Source organism: Mixophyes fleayi, chromosome 4, assembly GCF_038048845.1.
Source record: "Mixophyes fleayi isolate aMixFle1 chromosome 4, aMixFle1.hap1, whole genome shotgun sequence".
Classification (NCBI taxonomy): domain Eukaryota; kingdom Metazoa; phylum Chordata; class Amphibia; order Anura; family Limnodynastidae; genus Mixophyes; species Mixophyes fleayi.
Genome location: NC_134405.1, coordinates 331,907,546 through 331,922,430, shown reverse-complemented (window position 1 = coordinate 331,922,430; position 14,885 = coordinate 331,907,546).

The following is a 14,885-nucleotide window of genomic DNA, read 5'->3' as shown; positions in this document are numbered from 1 at the left end:
CCACAGAAGTTGCCTCTGACCACTAGAAGAGGGCAAAGGTGTGCGTAGAGGCGGAGAACTCGTCAGATATGCATTATGATCAAGCCAACCATCTACATCTTTAAAAATACCCCTTTCATTAAATAAAACTCTCTCTTGTTCTTATAATGGCATAAAGACAGTCCTGGGGGTATAGTTACTAAACTGCGGGTTTGAAAAAGTGGAGATGTTGCCTATAGCAACCAATCAGATTCTAGTTGTCATTTTGTAGAATGTACTAAATAAAGGATATTTAGGATCTGATTGGTTGCTATAGGCAACAACTCCACTTTTACAAAGCCGCAGTTTAGTAAATATACCCCCAAGATTGTCTTTATTCCATGTCGTACTTTTGTGTACTTGAAGCTCTATATTACTTTGGACAAAATGCGGCAGAAATTAGGCTGAAATGCAACAGAAAGACGTAATATGTGTCACGTTAAAAGGCTGAAAATGTCTGTACGTCGCTGCTCACAACAAGGAACTTCCTTATAAATTACCCTTTCTGTCCCTCTGAAAACAACAGCATCTTGCTCCATAAATCCATACTAACCACCTTTTTACCCTTCCCTCTCGGGGAGGTGTAGTGTCAGGATGAAAGGGGGGTGTGGTGAAACGCGTCATTTTGGCCAAAATGACGCGATTCACCGCAAATCGCGTCATGAAGGCTCCCGCAGGTTGCGGGAGAATGGCCTGCTATACCTGGAATTCGGGACTAACCCTGACATTTCAGGAGTGTGGGCAAGTATGCATTAACCATACCTCCCAACGATCCCGATTTTGGTGGGAGTTTCCCGAATCGCAAATATTGAGAACTGTAAGGCTCATGTGAAAGGGCTGGGGCTTTGCCTAAAAGTTGGTGTTTTGGGATTCATCTCTGAGGTGGATCAGTAATGGGCTTATTTTGTCCGACTCTGCCTGTTTAAATGTTGGGATTTTATGCCCCTCTTTGGCTGTTTATACCTAAATGACGCTCGGAGATTCTCCTTCACCTAATTCACAGAAGAAGAGAAAACTCCGGGTACAGGATGTGTGAACATTTTTTAGCAAAATGGAAAAAATCCAGATGAGATTAGAGGAAAACTTGACTAATGATTGTTGAAACTGCATTTTTATATTTTGGAAGTGGGTGAGAGGAAAACTAGACTGTAAAGATTTTTCTTTTTTGGTTTTAGTTTGAATTCATAATTAACCTGTCCTAAAAAAACCATGGTGAATAGGGGAACTTGAATAACAGAAATGAATGTTCTGGAGAACACAACGAGAAACCACTGCTGCATGTAATATTAAGCACACTGTGTACAGACGACTTAATTAAAGCTGTATAATAAGGACCCTATTTTGAAACATTGTCTGAGAAAAGTGGCCTGACGTGGTTTCTGCGTCAGAAACTAGATGTCAGGTTTTTACATGTCAATTACACCTTTGTTAAATTTCAAGCCTTTGGGGATCAGAATATTATCTAACTTGCAACACTATTAAAACACGTTCCTCCTTTTTCTAAATAAAAAGGTATAAATCACGACAAACGAATAAAAGAAATTACGTAGAAATAAAAACAATTGGTCCATTGAACAAACAAAAGGGAACTCTATAACAATGGCGGGCACATACCAGGCATGCTACTTGTTGGACTTCATTCCGGACAGTAGATGCTCTCGAATACTTTTATTGGGGGGGGGGGGGGGGGGTCTCCTATTGTTCTCTTTATAGTTACTTTATTATAATTCCCTTATGATGAAAGATACAATCTTCACAGATGAAAGATAACCATTACTCAGACAACACTGGTAAATCTCACAATCTAATCAGTCTACTTTTCTAAACAATGGAACAAGATGAATGGTTCTGTTCTTTAGGAAATAACACATTGTGGGATAGTAGTCAAAATCCATGTGTTAAAAGCAGGAAAACTGGGCAAGCGCAAAGATCTGAACGGATTTAACAAGGGCCAAATTGTGATATCCAGACGAATGGGTCAGAGCACCTCCATGGGTTGTTCCCGGTATGCAGTGGTTAGTACCTACCAAAAGTGGTCCAAGGACAACCAGTGAACCGGCGACAAGGTGATGGGTGCCCAAGGCTCACCGATGTGTGTGGGGAGTGAAGACTAGCCCATCAGTTCCAATCCACAGAAGAGCTACTGTAGCACAAATTACTGAGAAAACACAGAAAACAACTGTGTACAACCTACAGACTCCTTATGTCAGTTGCTTCTCCATGATGAGAACAGAGCTGTCTCTTCAGAGAGTTCTACTGTACAACGTGACAGGGAAAGATGCGGAGAGCGGAGGAGGCAGATCAGACACTTGTTACATCGTATTTCGGGAAGCTCTGTCACTGATACTTGAGATATAATTGATACAAGATGCACCTTTATATTCACATATAGATACTACATGGCATATGCTGATGTAGGGAAAATTCTCTAATAAGGTGAAGCTCATGTGTGTCCAAAATGTCATTGTTCTACTCCAACAACTCAGAGGCAGCTCTATGCCATCGGCAAGAAAATAAAGACTGTAGTTTACCACAGTAAGAAACTTCATTGAATTATAAGCAGGAGAGCTCATTTACTGACATTGAATGTGGGAGCACAATGTGCACTGTGCATCTGCAACCAATCAGCCTTTAGCTTTCATCTGTGATGAGATCAAGTTAGACGATGGATGATTGGTTGCCTCAGCTATTATATATATATATTAATATTCTGTTGCAAATATAAAAAAATTAGTTGGAACAGCATTAATTGTTTGTTGGGGAGAGCGCAGCGTATCCATTTTTTTTGTTTATATATATATATATATATATATATATATATATCGATCAGCCACAATGTTAAAACCACTGACAAGTGAAGTGGATAGCATTGAATTATCTTGTTGCAATGACACCTACCTAAGGGGTGGGATATATTAGGCAGCAAGTGAACAGTCAATTCTTGAAATTGATGTGTTGGAAGGCGGAACAATGGACAAGCGTAAGGATCTGAGTGACTTTGACAAGGGCCACATTGTGATATCTAGACGACTGGGTCAGAGCATCTCCAAAACAGCAGGTCTTGTGGGGTGTTCCTGATATGCATGGCTTATTACCTACCAAAAGTGCTCTAGTAAAGGAGAATCGGTGAACTAGTGACAAGATCATGGGCGTCCAGAGCTCATTGATGCAGGTGGGGAGTGAAGCCGAGCCTGTCAGTTCCAATAGCAACTAATCAGGTTCTAGTTATCATTTATCCAGTAAATTCTACAAGGTGTTTGAAAAGTCACTGTGCACTTATCATAAAGCAGTGAAAACAGTGGAGAATTGAAGCAGTGGAGAAGTTGCCCATGGCAACCAATCAGTTGCTCCGTATAATTTTATAATATGCATATTAGAAATGTTACCTCAATGCTGATTGGTTGCCATGGGCAACTTCTCCACTGCTTCAATTCTCCATTGTTTTCACTGCTTTATGAAAAGTGCACAGTGACTTTTCAAACACCCTGTAGAGCAAAAGAGCTACAATCTGATTGGCTGCTTTGCGCAACACCTTCACTTTTCCTTTTCAGAAGTTTTAGATCATTCCACCCTTTGAAATTACCTCTAGTATGTACGTGAGATAAAAAACAACAACAAATCAAACAATGGCTAGACAGATGAGTTACTATGAAAATATAAGGGCAATAAAACTAATAAATTGCTTACTATTGAGTATATAAAGGAAGCTGTACCTTGCAGGGAGAGCTGACGGCTATCCAGACCACCAATTGTTATTGGATCATTAATATTTATACACAAAATACTATATGATCTTTTCCTTTAGTTTGAAGCAGTTTATGCTCATTGATAATATAATTGATAAAAAGGAGTGTAAGAAGTTTTTTTCTTGCAAGTTCTGTGTGTATTAACTTATAAAGTTGTATTCCATGTAATTAAATGTAATATATTTTTTACTCACTCTAATACAGATGCTAGAAAATGTTGAAACGGTTTGAAATTTAAACCAATTTCATTGGTTTGCTGATATTATGCTTTATCAAGGTAAATACACATATTTAAAAACCAGGTATAGTGCCAGAACTGGTGTAATTTTGTTTGGTTAATTATACAGTGAATGGAAGAAAACTCTGTTCCTGCAAATTATTTCTATCAGTGACCCTTACTTGCAGCACAGGTCAGAAATACTGTCTTTTAGTTTCCATATGGAATCTTAGTACCATTCATATTATAAAACTCACACGCTGAAGCAGTTTTGTAGACGCCAAAGCACAATAGAAAATTATCTTTCCAATTTAAAGATCTCTTTGGAGAGAATGAACACTTTTTCCGCCTGTCATTCTGAGCCTTGAAAAGAAAATTGATCGTATATTGTAGCTCACACTAATTTTGACACCCAAATTGCACATAATAATCTAAGGGGATATCAGGCGGGGTTGGCGAGGAAGCGCCGCAAACAGATCTGGGATGTTCCTAATGCTTTGCTTGATAACAGGTCTATAAATGGCCTGTTTTATCTTGGTTACAATTAGAGATGCTCAGGCTCGGTTCCTCGAGAATCGAACACACTCGAACTTAGGGGATCCGAGTACCGAGCCGGCTCGGTACTTTCGCGCGCCCTTGGAATTGAAAATGAGGCAAAACGTCATTGCTACGTCGTCGGATCTCGGGATTTTTGGATTCCTTTTTAAGGATCCAACATAACAGTGAGTGTGAGGGAGGGCGGGCCCAAGGAAAATTCCATCTTGCACCATTTTTCTTTTCTGCCACTGCTGTGTGCCAATGTGTCCTAGATGTGGTAGGAACTGCCGTGTGTTTGTGTCATTGCTCTGTCGCTTACCATCCAGCCAGGTCACTGCAGTATTTGTCCGAAAGTGTATGAAAATAATATTGTGCTCTGTGAAGTGGTCGAAATTGACTGCAAATGACTTGAAATTAGTGTTATTGAGGTTAATAATAATGTAGGAACAAAAAAAGAGCAAAAATATGTGATTTTAGCATATTTTAGGATTCTTCCTAAAAAATCCAAAACCAAAACCAAAACACAGGAGGACGGTTTTGCCAAAACCAAAACCAAAACACGAAGCTAATCCAGATCCAAGTTGGGTCAGTGAGCATCTCTAGTTACAACACATGCAGAAAGAGACCGGCTTTGTATTGTGTTGTTGTGATATCAGGATTGGTTGCACAGAATATGCAAACAATTCATCTGAAAAGCAAGATACCATAAGTGCTGCTGCCCTCTCCCAATAGAGGCAAAAGCTGAATTTAGGAGAGAGAATTCCAAACGGAAACAATATAGTACTGGCCTGACCAACCTGTGACTTGTGTGACACTACCAAACCCAGCATGGAGTCCCTGCTGTCAGAGCATGCTGGGACTTGTAGTTTCACAACACCTGGAGAGCAACAGGTTGGCCAGGTCTGGTAGAGTAGAATGGGCAGCACGGTGGCCTAGTGGTTAGCACTTCTGCCTCACAGCGCTGGGGTCATGAGTTCAATTCCCAACCATTGCCTTATCTGTGTGGAGTTTGTATGTTCTCCCTGTGTTTGCGTGGGTTTCCTCCGGGTGCTCCGGTTTCCTCCCACACTCCAAAAACATGCTAGTATGTTAATTGGCTGCTATCAAAATTGATGTGTGTGTGTGTGTGTGTGTTAGGGAATTTAGACTGTAAGCTCCAATGGGGCAGGGACTGATGTGAATGAGTTCTCTGTACAGCGCTGCGGAATCAGTGGCGCTATATAAATAAATGATGATGATGATGATGATGATTTACATGAGCGCCATTCCACTCTTAATGTCACATGTTTTTGGTTAATGCAAAGCATATATATATATATATATATATATATATATATATATATATATATATATTATTCAGAAGTATAGTATATATGAATCCTGCTGTATAACTAGACTACACAATGCATTGTATAATCAATACATGGCATGACTGGTAGAGCTCTGCATTGCCACCAGGTGGATAGAAGTGGTATTGTAGCCTTTTGTGTACAAAATGTCCTCGGTATGGGGCAGAGCCTGATTAAGGCCTCATGGGACCCAAGCAGATACTGGTTTTGGACCCCTTTCCTTCCACTCAGTTTGACAAAAGACCCACATAAAACATGCTAGAGTCATCTGGGCGCCTTAGTACTCACAGGACCCTAGGTGAATACCTCTGTAAACATGTTAGTGCCAAGTGGGTGATGTCAAACCTCCTAAATTTCCCAATAGAGGCAGGAAAGTCCTAATTTGTGGCTTTGTCCCATGGGATGTGAAGTTGGGAGGTATGTTTCGTTCACCATAGCTCCCAAACTTCCCCAAACATCTTTGTCCCGATTGGTGAAAAAGTTGGGGGAGATTCTGTTCATTACTGCTCTGCATGGCACCAAAATTCAAGTGGCAGGAACTAAGCCCTGATTGGCTCACAAAATCTGTACAGATTCGCTGTCACCAATACCGGGGAGCGAGGAAAGACAAAAGTACTTACCAGCATCCCTACGTCGGTGATCCGTTGAGTAGAATCTTCCTTTCTTCTTATCTTGGACGGTTCCACCGTTGCCCTTCGGATGGCTCCTCTTTACACTCTTCATGGGCTCCTCTCCAGGGGGCCACACAGTCACACTTTGACAGAGCTGATACAAGCCTGTACCAGTTACCCCAGGGTGGCAAATAGAATGCCTGTATAGTATTATATTTGTACCGTTGGGCGACGTATGTCTCTTCCTTCATAGTATGACTTTGTTAACCGTTTCTTGAAAGTGCAGTAATTGCTATTGGTGTATCTGTATTAATAAAGTTTACTTTTGTAATTTCGATAAAAAGCTATAATTTTATGTCTGCAAAGACAAAGCATAACAGATATAAAATTGATGTTTATTCATTTACTTTGGGCACCAATTGAAAATCGTCCATGTGGCGCTTTGAATTCTGAGCTGGCCTCACAACGCCAGGACACGTTGCAAATATTCCAGTTGACGATTCAAACCTCTCAGGACCCCAGCTGGCTTATAATAATTAGGTTGCCTCTCGCCTTTTAGTTATTTAATGGGAAAATGAGACCGATCCGGGTCTGGCTTACTTAAACATCTGACTATTAATTGTGCTTTCTGGGTTCAGTTATTAATACAGAGATCATATAATTAGCGAGCTGAGCAGGGGGCAGCAATAATCAGTATGTGGGCATGTTTTTTTTTTAATGTAAGCATTAATTTCATTCAAATTTACAAATACATTAGAACAGGGTGATCAGGGGCTATTTTCATTAACATTTTAATGTTTTATGTCCATAGACCATGGAACAATAAATGTTGTATGCAGTAAAATTGTATAAATTAAAAATGTTTCTGGTGTATGGAGATTTGCAAAAAATCTACGAAATATACTCCATATATATGAAAGTATATTATATTACATATTATATGAGCATCTGTCGACTACAGGCAGTGGAGGCGGATATTTTGTGAAATGAACCTGAGTCATTATAAAGTTGTCAAGTCATTAGGAACCAGTCCCAATTTTCACTGGAATGTCCTGATTTTCTGAGAGCCAATAGGGTCGTTGACTACCTGAAGGAGGTATGGTCGCATGGATCTTGGCATTGCTTAGAGGGATGTGACCTAATTTGTCCCACTTTGTGCAATTGTTAGATGTGGCGGTATGGTAGTGACATCACTGAAATACCTTATAGACAATGTTTATGGCGCCCTAGTCCCTAGTAAATCTATAATCTGCATTCTCATGAATATTAACACAGCCCACAAACTGCCTACCAACAAGCTTTTTATATATATATTAAATGGTATATATTATAGTATTTATCTTTGTCTTCCATGTTTTTTGCTTGCCAATGCCAAGGGCTGTGGCGAGAGCAGTTTACAGGGCATTCCAGGCATCGGAAATAAAGGTTAAGCCCTCCTGGCCCAGCCGGCAATGAAACTGTGATTATTTATTATGTATCGTGATGGTGTTATTTTATGCTGTTTTACTTTTTATCTTAAATTTTGCCAAGTAAGTCCCTTAGATACTACTAGGTTATCCAACTAAAAGAGTTATGCTCACCTGGGATTATTAGTCACTCTGAGGAGTTGCGCCAACCACTGGCTAAAGACTTTGCGGGACTATCACTAGCGGTTGGCCAGGTTGGGCCATAAGAACTGGTCAACTGTAGAGCCAGAATCGGCCAAAAAGCCAATCATGGGTTAACTGAGGGTTGGGACAAAGACTTACTTGAGTTTCTCTTTATTGCCTGACAAATGGTTGCCCTTTTATCTTGGTTGAATTCAACTAGATTTCCCAGAGCCACTCAGGACAGGGTGCCTGGTACAACCCGAAGGCTTATGGAAAGGGTCAAATGAGTAGTCTTATCTAAAACCAGTGCCATTGAGGCCACACCACAGTGGGAACCGATCTGGTCACTTAAGCCGCTTTACTTTATCTAAAGGCAAGTTCCTCTTTCTTCATTCATTTCCATTGTTGTCCTCCCAGTTGTCAGGCCATTTAACCAACGTGCCAAGACTTTTTTACCTGTTTTGTGTGTGTGTGTTTTATTTACTGGGAGTCAGCTTAGGCAAACCGAGGGGGGGTGGGGGGTTTTACTATTGCCTGGAAACTACCCTCCAAGCCTAGGAAACTGTATAATTGAGGTGGCTGGACCCTGCCCCCGCCTCACACGGCTCTTCTTGAAAAGGGAGAGCTGCGTGCACCTAACAGTAGTGCATGCAGCATTGCCCATGTAGATTATAGGGATAGGAAGTGTTGGAGAGCAGCCAAGTACTGTCTAATATTATATCCACGCCCCCATGCATTCTGGTCATGCCCACTGGTGGCGTGATGTGGAAACCCCCCTCTACAAATACTGCGTTTGCCCCTGAGTCAGGTTGGGGTTTCCCAAGTCCACCCCTAGTAGACCTTACTAAGAGTTTCCACCATGAAGAGAGAGAATACAGCACTGCATTTTGAGAAGAGGTATCTAACTGTAAAATTATCCAACCCCCCTCCAAGTACACAGAGATGGGTGTTCCATTCAGTGCTCAAAGTGGGACGCTATGTGCCGGTATGACGTTTCGGCTTTACATGAGCTATATTTACATTAACAATGCTCAAAAGAGTTAATCTGGGCAAGAACTGAAACAACCCATTGGACATTCGCTTTCATTGCACTTAATAAACATAAGCTAATTTATTGGTCACTATAATTTTAGTGCAGATGATCCCTTTGAGGAATGTTAGTAAATAACCCTCTTTTTGTGTTATGACATAATATGGACTATCCAAAGAAATTCTACTATCCTAAGAATCTGTACAGTAGAAAGGTAGCTGAAATGTTGTCCACATAAAACAACATCCATGTAAGATATTCTGCAGCAGCGACTAGCTCCTTAAGAAGGCGACAAACAGCAATGACTTCCCATTTGTAATTTACAAGGAATAACACACTTATACTCATTACCATCTCATTTGAACAAATCAGAATCATCTCCTGTTTGTTCATTCTCTTTGTAAGTACTGTGTGATTGAAGTTAATGAGGGTTTTTGTCCCCTTATTTAACAATCCCTCCATCTTCCAAGTTCAATAGCGATTGTTGTAGGAGTGATTTGCAGCGTGAATGCTGTGGATTAGCTGACGCGGTTTGTATTATTATCTGTGCTTACTAGTTTCAATGACTTTAAAGAGATCAGTTATTTATAATATAGGGAATAACACTCGGGTAAAGTACAGAACTAGTGGAAGAGAACATAGAAAATGATGTGGATATGTTGTGGAATTCGAGAACTGTGTCGCTTGTCACTGAAAGCTGCAAGTCACTGACTTGGGTTTGTGAATATATTGTGCTTTGTTTGCAGCAATGTATGATACAGGACGTCCTTATCCAGCAATGCATGATACAGGACGTCCTTATCCAGCAATGCATGATACAGGACGTCCTTATCCAGCAATGCATGATACAGGACGTCCTTATCCAGCAATGTATGATACAGGACGTCCTTATCCAGCAATGTATGATACAGGACGTCCTTATCCAGCAATGTATGATACAGGACGTCCTTATCCAGCAATGTATGATACAGGACGTCCTTATACAGCAATGCATGATACAGGACGTCCTTATCCAGCAATGTATGATACAGGACGTCCTTATTCAGCAATGTATAATACAGGACGTCCTTATCCAGCAATGTATGATACAGGACGTCCTTATCCAGCAATGTATGATACAGGACGTCCTTATCCAGCAATGCATGATACAGGACGTCCTTATCCAGCAATGTATGATACAGGACGTCCTTATCCAGCAATGCATGATACAGGACGTCCTTATCCAGCAATGTATGATACAGGACGTCCTTATCCAGCAATGCATGATACAGGACGTCCTTATCCAGCAATGCATGATACAGGACGTCCTTATCCAGCAATGTATGATACAGGACATCCTTATCCAGCAATGTATGATACAGGACGTCCTTATCCAGCAATGTATGATACAGGACGTCCTTATCCAGCAATGCATGATACAGGACGTCCTTATCCAGCAATGTATGACACAGGACGTCCTTATCCAGCAATGTATGACACAGGACATCCTTATCCAGCAATGTATGACACAGGACGTCCTTATCCAGCAATGTATGACACAGGACGTCCTTATTCAGCAATGTATGATACAGGACGTCCTTATTCAGCAATGTATGATACAGAACGTCCTTATCAAGGTTCTGTTTCTTTGTTAGCCAAGATTTGATTTAAAAACACACGCACACTCATATATATTTACACATATAACATACACACACATGCACTTTTAGGGCCCGAGTCATTAAGAAAAGTAAGGCAAAAAAAGGAGTAAATGTTCTCCGGGACAAACCATGTTACAATGCAAGGGGTGTATATTAGTATATTAATTTGCATGTAAGTTAAAAACTAGAGATGCTCAGGCTCGGTTCCCCGAGAACTGAACATACCAGAATTTAGCAGAACCGAGTACCGAACCGGCTCGGTACTTTCGCCCTTTTTCGGATTTGAAAACGAGGCAAAACGTCATTGTTAAGTCGTCGGATCTCACGTTTTTTCGATTCCTTTTTAAGATCCAACATAACGGTGGGTGGCAGGGAGGGCGGACGCAGGAACAATTCATTCTTGCACCAATTCTCTTTTCTGACACTGCTGTGTGCCAATGTGTCCTAGATGTGCTAGGAACTGCCGTGTGTTTGTGTCATTGCTCTGTCTCTTACCATCCAGCCAGGTCGCTGCAACATTTGTTTGAAAGTGTGTGAAAATAATAATGTGATCTGTGAGATGGTCAAAATTGACTGCAAATGACTTGAAATTTGTATTATTGAGATTAATAATAATGTAGGAACAAAAAAAGACCAAAATTATGTGATTTTAGCATATTTTAGGATTTTTTCTAAAAAAATCCAAAACCAAAACCAAAACGCACGAGGGTGGTTTTGCCAAAACCAAAACCAAAACAGAAAAGCTAATCCAGATCCAAAACCAAAACCAAAACCAGTTCACGGGGGTCAGTGAGCATCTCTATTAAAAACTGTCTGTTTTCATCTAGCACACAAATACTTAAAAGCTTTAATTTTACACTGAAATTTAAAGTTGATTTCGGACATGCCCCACCCCAACTATAAATCTGTCCCCACATTTTAAATGTACCTCCCCTCCAAAGCCACATGGTTTTGTCCAGGTGAAAATTACTCCTTTTTTATGCTTTGCTCTCCTTAGTGACTCAGGCCCTTAGACTCTATGTCCCTGTGGAAATTTGCACTCTCAGCTAATCAGCCAAAGTCGGGCTCCCTGCTGTTGTGGTCGCTTGCCAAAGATGGGTTTTGTATTCTGTGCTCGAAGTGGGGCGCTATGTGCCGGTATGATGTCTCGGCCCTTCCCACAGGCAACCGGAACCGGCAAAACGCAGGGTAAGCGCGGCAGGGGAGCACTGTGCCTGACAAGCGCTCTGTCTGCCTGTATTCCCCTGTTGTCCATTTCTGTAAAAGAAATAGTTGGTACCGCATCTGTCGGCAGCTCCCTCCACTCTTCTCCCTGATCAGCTGCTCCTTTCTCACTGACTGTCGGCGTGACGTCATCACGTTCCAACAATGTCAGTGAGGAGCAGCGCAGAGAGGAGCCAGAGGACCGAGGATAGGAAGAAGAGGAAGAGGAGAAGACAGAAGAAAAGAAGGTGATAGAAAGGTAAATAAAGAACGGAGGGGGAACAATGTGATGAAGGGGCAAAAGTTTGATTAAGGAGGGCACAATGTGATGGAGGGGGACATAGTCTGATGGAGGGGGCACAGTGTGATGATGGAGGGAGCACAGTGTTGAAGGGGCAAAAGTGTGATTGAGGAAGGGGCACATTGTGTAGGACGAGGGAGCACAGTGTGAAACAGGGTGATGAATGATGACACAGGGTGATGAATGAGGGCACAGTAAGATGAATGAGGGCACAGTGTGATGAATGAGGGCACATTGTGATGGAAGGTCACTGTGTCATGAATGAGGGCACAGTTTGATGGAGGAGGAAGCACAGTAGGATGAAGGAGGGCACAGTGTGATGGAGGAGGAAGCACAGTAGGATGAAGGAGGGCACAGTGTGATGGAGGAGGAAGCACAATAGGGTGGAGAGCACAGTGTGATGGAGGAGGAAGCACAGTAGGATGAAGGAGGGCACAGTGTGATGGAGGAGGAAGCACAGTAGGATGAAGAAGGGGGCACAGTGTGATGGAGGAGGAAGCACAGAAGGGTGAAGGAGGGCACAGTGTGATGGAGGAGGAAGCACAGTAGGATGAAGAAGGGGGCACAGTGTGATGGAGGAGGAAGCACAGTAGGATGAAGGAGAGCACAGTGTGATGGAGGAGGAAGCACAGTAGGATGAAGGAGGGCACAGTGTGATGGAGGAGGAAGCACAGTAGGATGAAGGAGGGCACAGTGTGATGGAGGAGGAAGCACAGTAGGATGAAGGAGGGCACAGTGTGATGGAGGAGGAAGCACAGTAGGATGAAGGAGGGCACAGTGTGATGGAGGAGGAAGCACAGTAGGATGAAGGAGGGCACAGTGTGATGGAGGAGGAAGCACAGTAGGATGAAGGAGGGCACAGTGTGATGGAGGAGGAAGCACAGTAGGATGAAGAAGGGGGCACAGTGTGATGAAGGAGGAAGCACAGTAGGATGAAGGAGGGCACAGTGTGATGGAGGAGGAAGCACAGCAGGATGAAGAAGGGGGCACAGTGTGATGGAGGAGGAAGCACAGTAGGATGAAGGAGGGCACAGTGTGATGGAGGAGGAAGCACAGTAGGATGAAGGAGAGCACAGTGTGATGGAGGAGGAAGCACAGTAGGATGAAGAAGGGGGCACAGTGTGATGGAGGAGGAAGCACAGTAGGATGAAGGAGGGCACAGTGTGATGGAGGAGGAAACATTGTAGGATGAAGGAGGGCACAGTGTGATGGAGGAGGAAGCACAGTAGGATGAAGGAGGGCACAGTGTGATGGAGGAGGAAGCACAGTAGGATTAAGAAGGGGGCACAGTGTGATGGAGGAGGAAGCACAGAAGGGTGAAGGAGGGCACAGTGTGATGGAGGAGGAAGCACAGTAGGATGAAGAAGGGGGCACAGTGTGATGGAGGAGGAAGCACAGTAGGATGAAGGAGAGCACAGTGTGATGGAGGAGGAAGCACAGTAGGATGAAGGAGGGCACAGTGTGATGGAGGAGGAAGCACAGTAGGATGAAGGAGGGCACAGTGTGATGGAGGAGGAAGCACAGTAGGATGAAGAAGGGGGCACAGTGTGATGAAGGAGGAAGCACAGTAGGATGAAGGAGGGCACAGTGTGATGGAGGAGGAAGCACAGCAGGATGAAGAAGGGGGCACAGTGTGATGGAGGAGGAAGCACAGTAGGATGAAGGAGGGCACAGTGTGATGGAGGAGGAAGCACAGTAGGATGAAGGAGAGCACAGTGTGATGGAGGAGGAAGCACAGTAGGATGAAGAAGGGGGCACAGTGTGATGGAGGAGGAAGCACAGTAGGATGAAGGAGGGCACAGTGTGATGGAGGAGGAAACATTGTAGGATGAAGGAGGGCACAGTGTGATGGAGGAGGAAGCACAGTAGGATGAAGGAGGGCACAGTGTGATGGAGGAGGAAGCACAGTAGGATTAAGAAGGGGGCACAGTGTGATGGAGGAGGAAGCACAGAAGGGTGAAGGAGGGCACAGTGTGATGGAGGAGGAAGCACAGTAGGATGAAGAAGGGGGCACAGTGTGATGGAGGAGGAAGCACAGTAGGATGAAGGAGAGCACAGTGTGATGGAGGAGGAAGCACAGTAGGATGAAGGAGGGCACAGTGTGATGGAGGAGGAAGCACAGTAGGATGAAGGAGGGCACAGTGTGATGGAGGAGGAAGCACAGTAGGATGAAGGAGGGCACAGTGTGATGGAGGAGGAAGCACAGTAGGATGAAGGAGGGCACAGTGTGATGGAGGAGGAAGCACAGTAGGATGAAGGAGGGCACAGTGTGATGGAGGAGGAAGCACAGTAGGATGAAGGAGGGCACAGTGTGATGGAGGAGGAAGCACAGTAGGATGAAGGAGGGCATAGTGTGATGGAGGAGGAAGCACAGTAGGATGAAGAAGGGGGCACAGTGTGATGGAGGAGGAAGCACAGTAGGATGAAGGAGGGCACAGTGTGATGGAGGAGGAAGCACAGTAGGATGAAGGAGGGCACAGTGTGATGGAGGAGGAAGCACAGTAGGATGAAGAAGGGGGCACAGTGTGATGGAGGAGGAAGCACAGTAGGATGAAGGAGGGCACAGTGTGATGGAGGAGGAAGCACAGTAGGATGAAGGAGAGCACAGTGTGATGGAGGAGGAAGCACAGTAGGATGAAGGAGG